Below are 15,544 nucleotides of genomic sequence, written 5' to 3'. Positions count from 1 at the left end.
ATCAAATTACTGGCCAACTTGATGAGTTCAACTTGCTTAGTACGACTCTACACCACTGATAATAAATAGTCGCGATAATCCGCATGCCTAGAAACAACAATGTCATAAACCGTAATTTTGAGCTTTTGTAATGAAAGCGAAATGTAATAATAATAATGTATGGCTAGAATGGCCAATAAACCACGGCGGTGTCGGCGTAAATCGCGAGATAGCCGGCGCGGCGCACATCCACCGTCTAGTCCTACCTCCAGACATGCAGCGGCTAAAAGTTCAACATTTATTACTTAAGTCACTTTGTTTTGCTGCAAACTTCGCTCAGTGCACCTGATTTATGTTATTTAACCATAAGTTTGTTAGCCGAGGTCCACTTATTAGTAATACAATCAGCGTCATAAGTACCTGTACACTTTTGTTGTTTGGAAAACTAATAAACCGCCCGAATAAATCTGTAGATATTACACCACCACAATAACTTAAAGTAGCATATTGAATGTCACAGCAAGGATTAAAATCAACGCTAACAAACCAGAACGGCCTCAATTTGCAAACACAAGAAAAAAAGGCATTCCAAATCACCAATCACTTACTAAAGATCAACAAATGAAACAGTATCATTATTTTCTACTACATACTAGCGATAAGGGATGTTTTTCCTGTAAGCAGATGTAGTTTTCCAGGCGGATTTACCTCAGATAAGAAAGTGGCTGTAATCCGACGGCCTTATCTGAAAGCTGGGGCAATTCCCTATCGGCGATCCCTTTACTTGTCGGTGCTATCGGTAACTAAAATATAGGTATGGGTATTATATACATATAAGGTACCTATCTAAGTATACGAATATTTGCCTTCCTTACTTAAATTTATTAGTAATTACATAAATTACTTAATTACAAATAGTAAACACACAATAACAGTGTTGATGTTTTTCCTGACGAGGACCAGCATCTTCCATAGAAAATCTTAATTTTATTACAATAATTTCAAAATTTGTTGAATGAAGTTGCCAAAAAAGATCCTCTTCGACTTACTTTACCATTTTCCTAACCCCTTTTCCTAACCTAAAGCAGAACACTTTTTGTTTATTAATATTGATACGTTCTGATTTATTTTCATAACTTACAAAACATCCGTTTGTCTATAAGTAAAGAAGCTAGTAAGCAACATACTGTTCAGAGCCAATAACAATAAAACTCTTTCGTAATAGAAGCCGGCAGAAAACTCTTGTAATTTTGCAAAGTGACAGTAGCTTACCGTATATAACTGGGGGGAAAGACGTATTGAAGAATTCCTATTCCTCCGATAAACAATAAGGGTGCCTTTACACCAGAGATGTGCTATGCAGCAATGTTAGTAAGTCGTCAGTCGATAAAGTACCTATAGATCATAAGGTAGATGTCCTATGTACCTAGATGGGTAGTTGTAGTTATGCGTATTTATAAATACATATATTCACCACAGCGTATAAATAATATGGATAAGGGATAATATATGCGCCTATGAATGCGGCATTAGATTTAAATTGCACGTACATTATAGCCAGGATTAGGCTCGCATATTGAAAGGTTCAAACCAAGATTTATGAAACCACTAAAATATATGGTATAAAATCGTTCTCGTATGTTTTGAGCCCTTTGAAAGCCGTCCATAAGTAACACCCTACCTTCTTCAATATAAATTTACACTCGTGTTCTAACTTTATAATGAAGTACTTAAAATGAACGTGACCTTTGGAGGATAAAACTTTTCACAAGATCCTAATGTAAGTACGTATTTGAAAACGTTATTCAGACGGCTTTGTCCCGCGGGAACAATCCCCAGACTGACATTTTGAAAGGTCTCCTTTCCACATTTGGTTAATAAGTTCCGTTGGGTCCATTAAAATTTCATGCGCACACCCGCGCCTCGCTCGCTTTCATAACATTTTTATATACACGTGCGTGTCATTAATCCAATTAGTAGTAATGTTTCATATTCAGTGCGTATAATCGTGTACCTCTTATAGGTATCACTTTTAGTTACGCACAATGGTTCCAAATTGACGCGCCATATTGGCAGCATAGTTCCCGTGTCATTATAGACGAGCAGGGATCTAAATGTTGTTCTATTTGTAATTAAAGGCAGTGTGGCTTCGCCCGGGACGCTTGAGCCTCGTTAGAATTACAAATCTGGTAATTTGGAGGCGCCTCGCGTGAAGACGTCAGTTAGTTACCCGTGTTCCGGAGCCCCGGTAATGTTCCCTCATATACAACCGCCACGCAGACTTATTCTGCGATGTAGGCCAGGGGCCCAATTCTCAAGCGTAAATCCTTAAAATTTATGTGGAAATATTAAAAAATGACGTGCGGTTTCGAGAGAAAAAACATGAGTTTCAAGCGGCCCCTTGTTGAACATGAAAAGTACAAAATGCCAGCTACATTTTTCTCGATGACACGGAGCGGCGCGGTGGCGGCGGTGGCGATGCAAATATCGTTTCGATCTACACAGATCAGTGAAGCGAGAAGAGAAATTAAAAAACCTTGTAAAATTCTGCCGGAGCTCAGAGTGCACAAATGTGCATAACAACCTCGCTTTCTCGTAAGTATTTAATTTTTTTAACTAAACCGAACCGTTAATTTTTTTCACGTTGAAAATACTTTCCTGAAAGGATGTCTTCAACATCCTGCATCCTAGCTTGGAGCAGGTAGGTTTTTGGTGTTAGTTTCTGCACCTGGTCCACTCAAATGAATCATTTTACATGATATATTGTATTCCAGAAATCCTCATGATCTGTTCATTCACCGTAACATATTTTACACCATGGTAAATACCTACCACGTAAATTCCAACCCCTCAATTCATAGAGCTTTTGTCACTTTAAAATAGGTTTAAAATTTACGTTGTGATTTATGCTACGAATTCCAACTTTTTGACTGAGACGTAAACAGTCGAAAATCGTGAGTTTCTAAGTACATTTTTAATCTTGTTTTAAATTTACAATACGGTAGGTACCTATATGAATTTGAGGGCAAATATCTCAGTATCTCAAATAGGTACATCATGTAATGATGTCGCTGGAGCCGACTGAGCTTGGAGTAAAATTTATGTTATTAAATTTTGTATCACTGCTTGAAAATTTCGTATGTTGTATTCGTATAACAAATCGTGTTGCCGCCGCTTCGGTGTTTCCGCACGGGTTATTCCTCTCTCGCACTCATTTCCTCACTTCCCGCCCGCCCAGCTCACACTCGCGGTCATTTCCTATGTGGTGTTCCCATCCGACCCTTTATTCCAATTCTGATCGACTTCGCATTGTATTATATCTCCGTTAAATAATATCCCCCGAATTTATAGAGCTTTTTGACCCTTTAAAATAGGTTTAAAATTTACGTTGAGATAAGTATACGAATTTCATACTGACGCGACGTAAAGAGTCGAGACTCGTGTCGTGTGGTTCGTTAATTACTTTTACCTTGTTGTTTTACAATCATCACGACCCATTACGTCCCCACTGCTGGGGCACGGGTCTCCTTCCAATGAAGGAAGGGTTTAGGCCTAGTCCACCACGCTGGCCAAGTGCGGATTGGTGGACCCCAACACAAGCAAGCTTGTGCTGAGAAAGTTGTCGGGTAAGTGGGCAACCCGACTGTCCGATGTTTTCAAGCCGCCCGAAGGCTTCTGACTAGGCTTAACGACTGCTGCCGAAGCAGCAACCGGGACCCACGGCTTAACGTGCCGTCCGAAGCACGGAAGCGTCCAGAAAAGCACCACTTGAAATTGGTCACCCATCCAATGGCTGACCGTGTCAGTTGTTGCTTAACCTCAGCGATCAGTTACGATCACTGAGGCCCGCTCGACTACGGACGCTTCACGTTGTTTTACAATAAAGTTTATGAATTCGAGGATTAGTAGGAGTAATTTAAATTTATGTTTTTTTTACTTCATTTACAATACAGTTTTTGATTAATTTATGCAGTGTTGTAGTGAGGTTTCAAGACTCTGTTCTTGTGACATCATCTAATCTACCCATAGAACAACGCGAACTAGGGTGACCATTCATACTCAATGACTCTACCTATCATCTCTGCCTGAGATCTATCCATCGCAATAAAGGAGAATGGCAATTTCTCTATAGCGCCATGACCCAGAGCAGCCATTGATGAAACATACACTGATGTGTAGTCCGTGACTACATACTGGTATTAATTTTATTATTATGAGGCATGGGAAAACGAAGATACGAGTATAAGTGCCGAAAGATCAAGTCTTTCTACTGTACTAGATGTTACCCTTGAGCTAAAAATAGTTTTTAAAAGTGTTCCCGTGGGAATTCCTGGATAAAAAGTATTCTATGTTACTTCGGGATAACGGGAACTTGAATAGAATGAAATAATTTTTGAAATTGATCTCTTTATAAAAATAGGTTTCCGAGTGTGAAATGTGCAAAAATAATCTTGATATTATTTGCAGAAATAAAATCATGTAATACATTTTGTGATGCACTATGTATTGGGAATCTCATGATTTAGATTATAAAACTTGTTTGTGCGTGTACTATTCATCAAAAACTTATTTAACGAAAAAAAATATATTAATTAATTTACTTTTGAACCCTAATATCTCAAGAACCCCATGGTTTAGATTTTTTTAAATATTTTTCCCTGATAGTAGACATTTTTATCAATAACTTAAAATAGGTTTGGTTAGTGGCTGCAAACTTACGCAAAGCGGGTCAGGTTTCGCCATTCTTCTTTCTAAGTTTTAAATACAATCCCGGCAAACTTATATGTTAAAGGTCGTGGTAGTTTCTCATTAGTGAGTCGCATCTGCCGACCATTGTCACGGAAGCAACAAAAGATCCTTTTCATGTGATACTGTATCTAGGTGTAATTACTAGTACGGTCCACTTTCATAAGTAGCTTTACACTTTTGTACCTTGTCAAAGTACTTAAAAGTTAAGTTTTCTTTATTTCGATTTTATTATTTTTTATTAAAATAATATATCATTGGGCTCGGACAGTCTGTGTAAACACAGATATTCGATTCAGAAGGGCTAGTACGGGGCGCATTTAAGACGTGACAGGAGTTTTGCATCGCGTTCACTCACATCGCGCTGCCTCAAGATCGAGCGCGACGGATAACTCTTATCACGTCTTAATAGCGCCCAGTGCTACATGGCCAGGAGAGACTCCTTAGAGCTACTACAAAGCAACTATAATATTTTCATTCCATCCCCGAACTATAGTGCAGTCCACAAACAACAGAGAGACCTACAATAGCAGCACCTAGACGCATCTCGCCAAACTATTGTTACCGCATTCAGCTCAACACACACCGTGTAAAGGGCTATTAATTCAGTTGCCATGGCAACGTGCTGAAAATCCCTACCCCCACCCCCCACTCGGCAATATTCAGATCACGAGTCTTCTTACACACGTAATACTCGTAATCGCTTATTGAAAACATTCGGGGTAATTTGAACGTACTTGAGAAAATCCGACAGGCATGTGCGTGACGAAGATGTCAACCTAAATTGCGTAATTAATAAATGTAACATTGAATGTCTTTTGTTTCGTCATCAAAGTAATTCTTAATTGAGTACTTAATTAAAAACAAGGATACATACTAAGACGCAAGTAAATCTACATATTAAGCATGAAGTTAACTTCTTTCTATCGACAATTCAGGCAAACAAGATTCATTCTAAACTCTTCCGCATTTTATACTCAGGTATGTAACTGACGGCAGATAAATGGATAAGCAACCTATTGTTATTATATATGGAAGAAGGCGTTAAAATAATCCTAGGCTGGAACATAATTATAAATTGAAAAGTTTTAACATATTCAGGCAAAGCTTGGACAGTATAAAAAGTTATACTTTCTACAGTTAACAACTATAACGACATTCTGTAAACTACTGCTATAAAACATGAATGTATAAAAGTGATAGAACTTAATCATAGAATCAAGTCTAGACGAACAAGTTCAAAGGCTCTATTTTATTTGAAACCTTTTTTTTAATCTTCTATTTCAGTTTTTTATAGATTTAACTAGTTATAAAAAGCGACTTTTTTATCATTTGACTGTTCCTAAATTACCTATAATAATTTTAGTTATAAGTAATACTTAAGTGTAGATGATTTCAAGAGCCAGCAGATACGCCCCAAACTCACGCTAGTAAAAATATGTCTAAGAATTTAGTGAAGAAATCAAATAATAAAGCTACTTAATTAATAATCAAGCAGCAGTCAAACAGTTACACAGATAGATTTCTTGCACCTATTCAAGATACTTATGTCTGAAGCGATACCATCGACGATATAGTTCCTGTAACACCCCAGCGAAGCCTCTTACACAATGGCTCGAACGTGCTTCGGTAAACGTTTCCGTATTCAGCGCTCGTCAGCAATCTGAGATGTGCGAGTCACGAGAAAAGCTCACATCTGAATCACAATACGGAGCTTTTACGTCGGATGTGTGAACTAGCCAACCAGTTGTTGCCGACCTACGGTAAATGTATGCGTTGATACGTAAAAATCGTAAAGATTACTTCCTAATAAAGGTCATTTCATAATTCGGCAGAACATGTTCTGTTTTTTGAAATAACTAGGCATTGTTTTCCATCCAGCTGTGGAAGCTTTGAACAAAGAATACCTAAGTTATAGCAAAGCTAGCACAGCAAGTCGTATTACAAACTTCCTTTTAGGTAAACGCAGACTATTGCAGACTCCAATTAACCATTCAATGTAGTTTCGTTTGCCTTTGAACAGAAACGCAGTTAGCTTTCTAAAGCCGTCTGAAACGCGCAAACTTCTGTAACGAGTATTGTGGTAGTTGCTTCAAGCAAGCACACAGGAATAGCGCAAGTTTAGTGATATACTGGGAAATAAATCACTAGCAATGTCTTATTATATCACGGAGACAATGGGCGGGTCTAGTAAACAAGTTTTCACGTTACGTGGATATGAGAACAGATGATGTTGTGAGCAGTATAGTGAGAGGTATAATTATATATTCGCATATTTATATTTCATTAATAAACTTATTAATTATATAAATTATCGCCTTTTCTCTTTCGTTCGGCGAACAAGGCATTTCTTGACGTTGTCCTCCAGATTGTCATATTGTGGTGGTATTTTCCATGCTTTCTATAATAATAATGACATCTGTCACTTCAAGCAAAACCAAATTAATGTATCACAGTTCTGAATACCGGAATTTAATTAGTTCCTTACCTTTTATTCAATTTTAACACCTTTGATCGCAAATTTTGGCGTTAATTAGATTCCGTGGTTCGCGGCTATAATTCATATATTAATGCTTTACAAATAATTGAGAATTTATATACATTATATACAATTATACAATATATAGGCACTTAGCTCAAGTCAAAGATGAATAGAATTCTGATCCACATTGAGCAATCTAAAAAATATATGAACAACGACAGTCAGAGACTACAAAGAATATAAAAAATTACTCGCGATTTAAAAAACAATAACTTCTATATTTTTCTACGTATACTTCCTATACTTGGAATTGCATTTATAATCTATAGGTATCATTAAATGAAACATAACCCTTTATTACAGTCTGTCCTCATTTCGTTGGCGCTTGTCAGTGAAAGGTGACATAGGAGGCAGTTTGTCTCCAATAAGAAATTGGAGGTGTCAGTATCCAGGGCCGAGGCCGAACCACATTTACAAACCAACGACTTAACGTAAAAGGCATTTGTTCACAACAAGAGAGGAGTCAGACGGGTGTCACCTAACAAATGCCAGGTATATAACGAATACCTTCGTTGTTAAGGACATGACGTATGGCTACTTCAGCTCTCAGTACGTCAGCGTCTATCTAAATTGCCCCATCACTCAGCCGACCTTCTTCTCTGACAATCTAATATTACATCCGACACCTTTTACTGAGTGTATAATAGTTTCACCCTCATAACAACCAGTTTGAGGCGAGAGGAAATTGTCAGATAAATGTATTATCTAGTCCCTGTTTAGTACGGTATGGTCGATGCTGTGTGATGCTGCATTATCGATAAATGATCTCGCGGCGGAGAGCGGCGCGTTAGCTGGAAACTCGCAAATGGAGTCGCGAGTACTGGGTAATGGTTCATTATCGAGCGATGGCGGCGGATGGATGATAGAGCGCGCCGAGTGTTATCGGCTGAACGGAAATCCCCGCATTTGTAATGTTAATGAGATCCGGATTCATTTAAGCGGCGAACTGCGGCGGCGGGCGGTTCGTCCGACTGCATTTTACGATACAAAGAAAGAAAAAGTGCGAACTCGAAACGCCATTTCAAAGTTCTTGAGCGTTTTTCACTCCAACTAGAATTTTCTTTTGAATGTCCGTTTGTCGACATCGACTTCATACTTATTTTTTGTATTCCCGCTTCGTAGGAAAAAGAAGCAAAAAGTAGATTAATTGGAGGGGATGTTTCATCTTTAATAAGTAGTGGCGTGGAATATAATGACCAACATATTTTGCTCAAGTACGTGCCGAGAGTGACAAGCACTCGGCCATGCGCGATGTCATCAAGGAACAAACATTTCTTTAGCTAGAAAGATGACATACGTATGACATAATAATATTATATCCGTGTCTCCGATACCTCTTAATTACATGATCCACATCACAGTACTATGTAGACCATGTAATTAAGAAGTACCACATCAGAGCCTACCAACCGACTGAGCTTTTTTAGTATAGCTATAGGTAGATACATAATTCTATACATAGACTTTCGGTATCTGGACCTTCTTTATTAAGTAATAGGTACATGGTAATACGTATATGGAACCTTAACTCATATTTAACATGTTCATACTGAACATAAACTCATATTTCTTCATTACCCAATTTTAAGTTTCAGCTCTTTAACAAGTAAATTAAATAAAGGGTTTTTTCAGTAATGGCGAGAATCAATAAGGCGTCTTGTGTTACATTCAAAGTGAAAAGTTTTCATTACAAGTCAATAGGAATTGTTTTAGAAATTATTGTGGTTATGGAAAATATATTTTCATTTAGATCATTTAAGGAGCACTTGTACGATTATCTTCATAAGTAAATAGCTATACGCTTTTGTCCCTTGTCAAACAAAAAAAAATGTTAGAATTAATGAATGAATATTGTGAAAGAGATTTTGTCTAGTTTTTAAATATAATTTCCAGGTAATGGCCGCTGCCCCCGGTAAAGCTTATATTTAGCCGGTTAGATTAAGCTTAGATTTTTATTTTATCTTACGTTTATCTTCACACGTAACATATCCGTAACAGACACATAATCCTAATCCTAACTAATATTATAGATGCGAAAGTAACTGTGTCTGTCTGTCTGTCTGTCTGTCTGTCTGTCTGTTACTCTTTCACGCCAAAACTACTGAACGGATTTGAATGAAATTTGGTATACATACGGTCTAGACCCTGGGAAAGAACATAGGCTACTTTTTATCCCGGAATTCCCACGGGAAAACTTTTTAAGGCGAAGCGAAGCGCGCGGGAACAGCTAGTATTACATATAATATATTACCTATATACACGCTATGTCAGCTGAATATGACTAAATCTAATCTCTTCCTATACGTCACGATTTGCTTTCGCCAGACAAAATACTGTTTACAGTAGCTTATTGGTTCGTATTTCACCATCCATAAACATATTTTCCTAAGCTCTCGATATTATATCCTTAGCATACAAAATCACGCTGTAAAAATGTTATGCACCTACTTACTTATTGAAATTTGAGGAGGTCACACAATTATTATTATTCGTAATAATTTTGTTATGTTCCTGTAACTTTGTAATTGTATCCTTATTTCTTTGGTTTATCTTTTTACAAAGACACAGTGGTATAGTCCCACTGTGGTCTTACTTATGGGTCAACAGTTTGCATGATTTGTTCCCATTACAGTGAAACTATGATAATTATTGTGATTGGTGTCATATCTCAAAGTTGATCGCGTCGATTCTTCTATCTAAATCATCGAATCTATTTCGTTCACTTAATGTCTTGAAACCGTTAAAAACTCTGAAATATTCTCTTAGATTAGGTAAAGATCCTAACTATTATAGTAGTTATCTTAGTTTTTCAGGATAAAAACTAAACTAGCGAACTTTTGAGACTTCAATACTTAATTGAAACTGAAATTGTAAAATGGTTGCAACTAACATGTACCTATAAAAGGTGGACCTAGTAAGATTAGTAAGGCCTTCAGTTTCGATGTAGTTACGTATAAAATAATAAATGAAACAATTGGTAATGTCCTCTGTAAGCTGTAACTCATCAAAGTAAGTTCACGGTCTCATATTTCAGCTGAGGCCAAGTGTAGCCATAGGACAGTAGAAGTAGTAGAACACAAAACTGAAGTCGTGCAATATATTGGATTATGTCTTCAGGGCATGGGAAAGGATAGCTTATATTTGGTATTTGTGTGTCAATTACCCTGGGGCAAAAGGTAGGTGTTATAAAGTTGTGCTTACGTCGTGGCATACATAAGAAATAGGTACCGCATTGATGCAAATTCGTATTGAAGCTATTTTTGATTATTGGCTTAGTTGATAAAGTTTCAGCCATGTAAAGTTATACATAGTAGGTAGGTACTTAAAAACTACAAAATGCCTTCAACAATATACCTAATAATTGCGTAGCTAGTTTCGTCCAGCGTTCGTCAATGTATTACTGTTCCTATCAATCGTGTAAGGCCAGGGCTGGCCAGGCCGTGGCCGCCGGCAAGGTGAGGCGCGCCTAATGGCGGCCCGCACGCTACCCCTGTCCTCAGCACTGATTGTTGAACATCAATTTAACATAATCGCAACCATTTGCCAATCATTTCAAAAACTATCATCGTTTCCGTATGTACTTACTTATATAATGTTCTAGTAGTGGTGCGCCGACAAATTTAAATTTAAATCATCAGGGTGACATTAAAAAGGCTTTCCCAGGAGATCTTCGGCCGTCCTCATATAGCAGCCCCTCTCACTAAGCACTATGATACTCTTTTCACGACCTTCCTCGCCTAACCACTACAGGCATTCTAATATCATCAATCCAGCAGCCAGATGTATTGTGGTAAAAGCAGAAACACCCTTTAAAACGATTGTGACCCAAAAACAAATACTACGCTATAGTAAAGTACGGTCAAAGCCTTTACATTTAACCTTAGTTTTCCACAAGTGCGATCGGATTCGACCTAAATTACTTTTGAAATAAAATCGTTTGGCGTTTCGTAAGTATACAGTCCTTCGGCTTCCGACTTCCAGCGAAGTCATTATTTAGAGTGAGTTTCCCGGGCGGTGGCGGCGGCATCTGTAATTCTGATACGACACATTATATCAAAGGCAGTTGATTCAGCCGGCGGTTATTGCGAAACTGCGCAATTAAATCGAGCCGCGGCTCCCGCTCATGAAGATTGAACGAAAGTATTAATTAAGCTCTCTTCCCCTGTCATTCATTAATTCAGTTGCAAATGCGATCCACACAACGTTCACAGCGAAGTCTCCGTGACTGACATTTATTTTTAATAATACCTCTCATTAATCTGGATAAAGCTTTCATTCCTATAATGGATCGTTCTAATGCAAAGTTTAATAGCTTTCCAAAGTTTGACGTTAATGTCCATTCCACACTGTGTGACAGTTAACGTTAAGTGATCTAAATTTCACATAAAAGCTCAGTTTAAATTGGTTTAAAAATAAATTATCTTCCTATATTATAAAAAAAATAGTCATACAGGTAGGTAATATAGTAAAACCTAAGGATTGCACTTTACGATCGCCACATTTTCTTGTTTTCCCGCTGTTTTCCGGCGTACAACAATATCGCATTACGCTACAGCGATTTATCAGTAAGTAGAGGCGAAGGCGGCGACCGGCTTGGAAGCGAAAATTTCATCTTAGTGGAAGAAGACACGCGACACACGGACGGCATTCGACGGAGCGTGCGAAGGGGTTACACTAGCTTAACAAAAAACTAACGAACGAGTAATAATAATAATAATAATAAAGCCTTTATTCAATCATAAGTTTTACATACATTGACATAGTTTAAAGAATTATTGCCAAACATTAATACATTACATTTACATTAATAATAATAAAAAAAAATATTTACACTATCATGCAAAGTATCAAATATAAAATATGTCGTGGTTGTATAATTCAATTAAGTACTTTACATTCTATTAATATCTAATTAAATCAATGAAAATTTACCATTAAATATTATGCAACTCAAACAATACTTAACACAATAATATCATTAATTTATATTCACTTAAAAATTATGTCATATTCATTTAAGTCCTTTATATCCTCTCACTGAATCTATCAGTGAGGTTTGGTCTAATCACCCGTGCTGACCAGACTTGACTGGGTGATGTGTTGGAGCTAGAGATACCGTTTCTGTTCTCTGTTACTAATTTTGAGCAATGAAGTCTTTTGACATCCAGTTCCACAAGTTCCTGTTTGGGGCTAGTCTCCACCATAATGAGTTGAACTTCCTTAGCTCATCAGTCCATCGCATCAGCGGCCTGCCGACCTTGCGCTGTCCATCTCTAGGTGTCCATTCAGTTGTGAGACGTGTCCATCTGTTGTCGTTAGTTCTCATTATGTGTCCAGCCCATTGCCACTTCAATTTTCTTATTGTGGTGATGACGTCTGTTACTCTTGTGCGTTTTCTTACTTCCTCGTTCCGTAATCTATCTGATTTTCTTACGTTCAACATACTGCGCTCCATTGCTCGTTGATTGACTGATAATTTAGTTTTGTGTCTTTCTGTGGGTGCCCATGTTTGAGCGCCATACGTCATTGCTGGTAGAATACAAGCGTTAAACACTTTCCTTTTAATGGAAATGTGGAGATCAGACTTAAATATATGCTTAAGAGCCCAATATTTTTTCCAGCCAATATTTACTCTTCTTTCCACTTCTTTATCCAGTCTTTTAATGAATGACATCATCTGCCCTAAATATACATAATCATTCACATATTCTAGTTCTATTCCTTTTACTCGTATAGGTTGTCTTGTGCTGTTCGTCATTATTTTCGTTTTACTTTCATTGAGTTGGAGGCCTGTAGTCTCTATAGCGGCTTGGAAGTCTGCAATTATTTCTTGCAGTTCACTCGCACTCTCAGAAAAGAAGACAATATCATCCGCAAATCTTAAGGCTGTCAATTTATACCCATTTATTGATATTCCTTTTGAGCCCCAATCGACGGATCTAAACGCTTCCTCAAGTAATGCTCCAAACAAAAGTGGGGAAAAAGGATCTCCCTGTTTTTCCCCACTTTTGTTTGGAACGAACGAGTGCTGTCATACAATTGGCATGCATACAACGTGATAGAACCGTGGTTAACGCAGAAGCGCTCCGATACTTCGTTTTCCGTAAGCTAGTGTGAAACCCGGGGCGGGCGGGAGGCAGACTCAGTGCACTCTCTGAAACACCGACACTAATATTTGCTCAACCATATTTGTCTGTAAGCCTATTTATTTATGCCGATTCTGTAGCAATATGTGTCTTGTGGGATCAAAAGCAAAGCAATATATTTTGAAGCGAATGACAGAATCGCAAAATATGGAAGCTGAAATCGGTTTAGAAAAGGAATTACATTTTCAAACATGAGATGCCTAAACGAAATAAGCTTCACTCAAACTCAATGGTTGTTGCCACGTTGTTGCAGTCGCAAATAATAATTGAATGCTTTTCCGTCAACATTGACATTGGCTGTCCATCGTGCTGACTACATATTTGCGCGGCGCGTTTTCATTAGCTCTTGGACAGCGGAGCGGCGGGACACTCCACATCGCACCGAAAATACATGCATTTTTAAGCGGCTCCAGAGAGCCAGGGGAGCCAACACTGTACCGTGTAAAAGCCACTTTAGCCGGCAGTAACGCGCCAGTGGCTACACTCCAGACGGCTGACAGATTGGTAATGAGTTTGCAAAGTAAAACGAAAACTTCGGGCTTTTCACCAACTTAGCCATCACAAACCATTTGGCTACCAACACAGGCTACATTGTTTAATTAACTTCAGTTCCACTCCAGCCAGAAGTGCCACTATAAATCGTTTTCGAGAACAAAAGAATTTTTACAAAAGGTCAACAAAATAAATCCGATACAAAATATGCACTCAATCAAAATTGTAGTTAGTAGTGCCAAATAGGTATCTAGTGCATGAGTTTTAGTTCCATCAATATGTTGAGTGAATAATGTAATATTTGTGGCAAATATAGCGATATCGGCCGAAGATCCAGCCCAGAACCACTCAGCCATGAACGTTAATATTCGTAGCAGATTTTATACCTACCTCGTAATATATTCGATTCGCAAATAGAATTCGGCAATATGTTTCGAACACAAGATTTATTTTGCCAAAATTGGATACGGTAAGCAAAATAATCAACAGAGAGCAGAGCTTCATATTACCTGCTATATGGAATGTCTACTCGAACCATCTGCGAGTATTATTTCATTTTAAAATGTCTGCCGCAAATCCTTCGGGCGAGACTAGTTCTCGAGTGGAGACCACGAACAAGTAAACGTAGCTTGCAACGCCGTAGTCAGTGTAAAACACACACACACACACTCACGCCTTGTACTAATGTACCTACTCCCTTGCGGGGTAGGCAGAGGTCCCAATGTAATAGGGGGCGGGCCTATTGCCATTTTACGGGCACATCCAAGACCCGAGAACAAATATCTGCCCCAGCCGGGAATCGAACCCGGGACCATCGGCTCAGTAGTCAGGATCACTAACCACTACGCCATTCGGTCGTCGTAGTTAGTGTAAAAATGGTTTTAAAATTACTGTTTGTTATGATCTTATATGATTATGCCACATGACATTCGAAAAGATGAATTTTACGTACTTATTCTCATATAAAAAAGAGATATAAATTAAGTTTACTAACTTACTTACTCCTTTGTCATAATATTAATTATATTACATTAAAATTTGTAATGCAGTTTATACTAATGAATATACTTAAATAGGATTATACAGTAAGTTTTGGCATAAAAATATGGAAGTGACTTAATTAAGTCAGATTTAGTATTCTCAACATGGCACCGAATTAAAACTGCACTAGCTATCTTTCTGTTTTAGTTTTAAATTTTATTATATTACCAGTAGCTTAACAAAAAAAACCTGAAAGTATTGTTTAATTTCTTTTATATCTCCGGTTTTTGTCATCAGTGATAGAACACAAAAGCAATTACTGCTTTTGTATTATTTAAATTGTTTTATCTATTCAATTCGGGGACATCCCGGAAAAAGGGCGTTTATTTGATCAGGATCCCGCGAAATAAACTCTGTCCACGTCCGCATGCCTGGTTAAATTATAACTTTTCTTGGTGAAACCGGACCGCTCTCTTTGATTAACTTATTTTAATACAAATGCACAGATGATAGAACTATATTTTTTTTTCATGAGTCATGCTCTGAAGTAAGTATTTTTTTGAAAATACATTCACGGGCAATGAAAATGTTCCACTGAGAAAATCACCAAATTACTTCTAAACGGAAAAGGCTAACTTAATGCCGTCTTCTGCAACAT

Source organism: Plutella xylostella, chromosome 10, assembly GCF_932276165.1.
Source record: "Plutella xylostella chromosome 10, ilPluXylo3.1, whole genome shotgun sequence".
Taxonomy (NCBI): domain Eukaryota; kingdom Metazoa; phylum Arthropoda; class Insecta; order Lepidoptera; family Plutellidae; genus Plutella; species Plutella xylostella.
The sequence above is the reverse complement of the archived record's forward strand: the minus strand, read 5'-3'. Positions refer to the sequence as shown.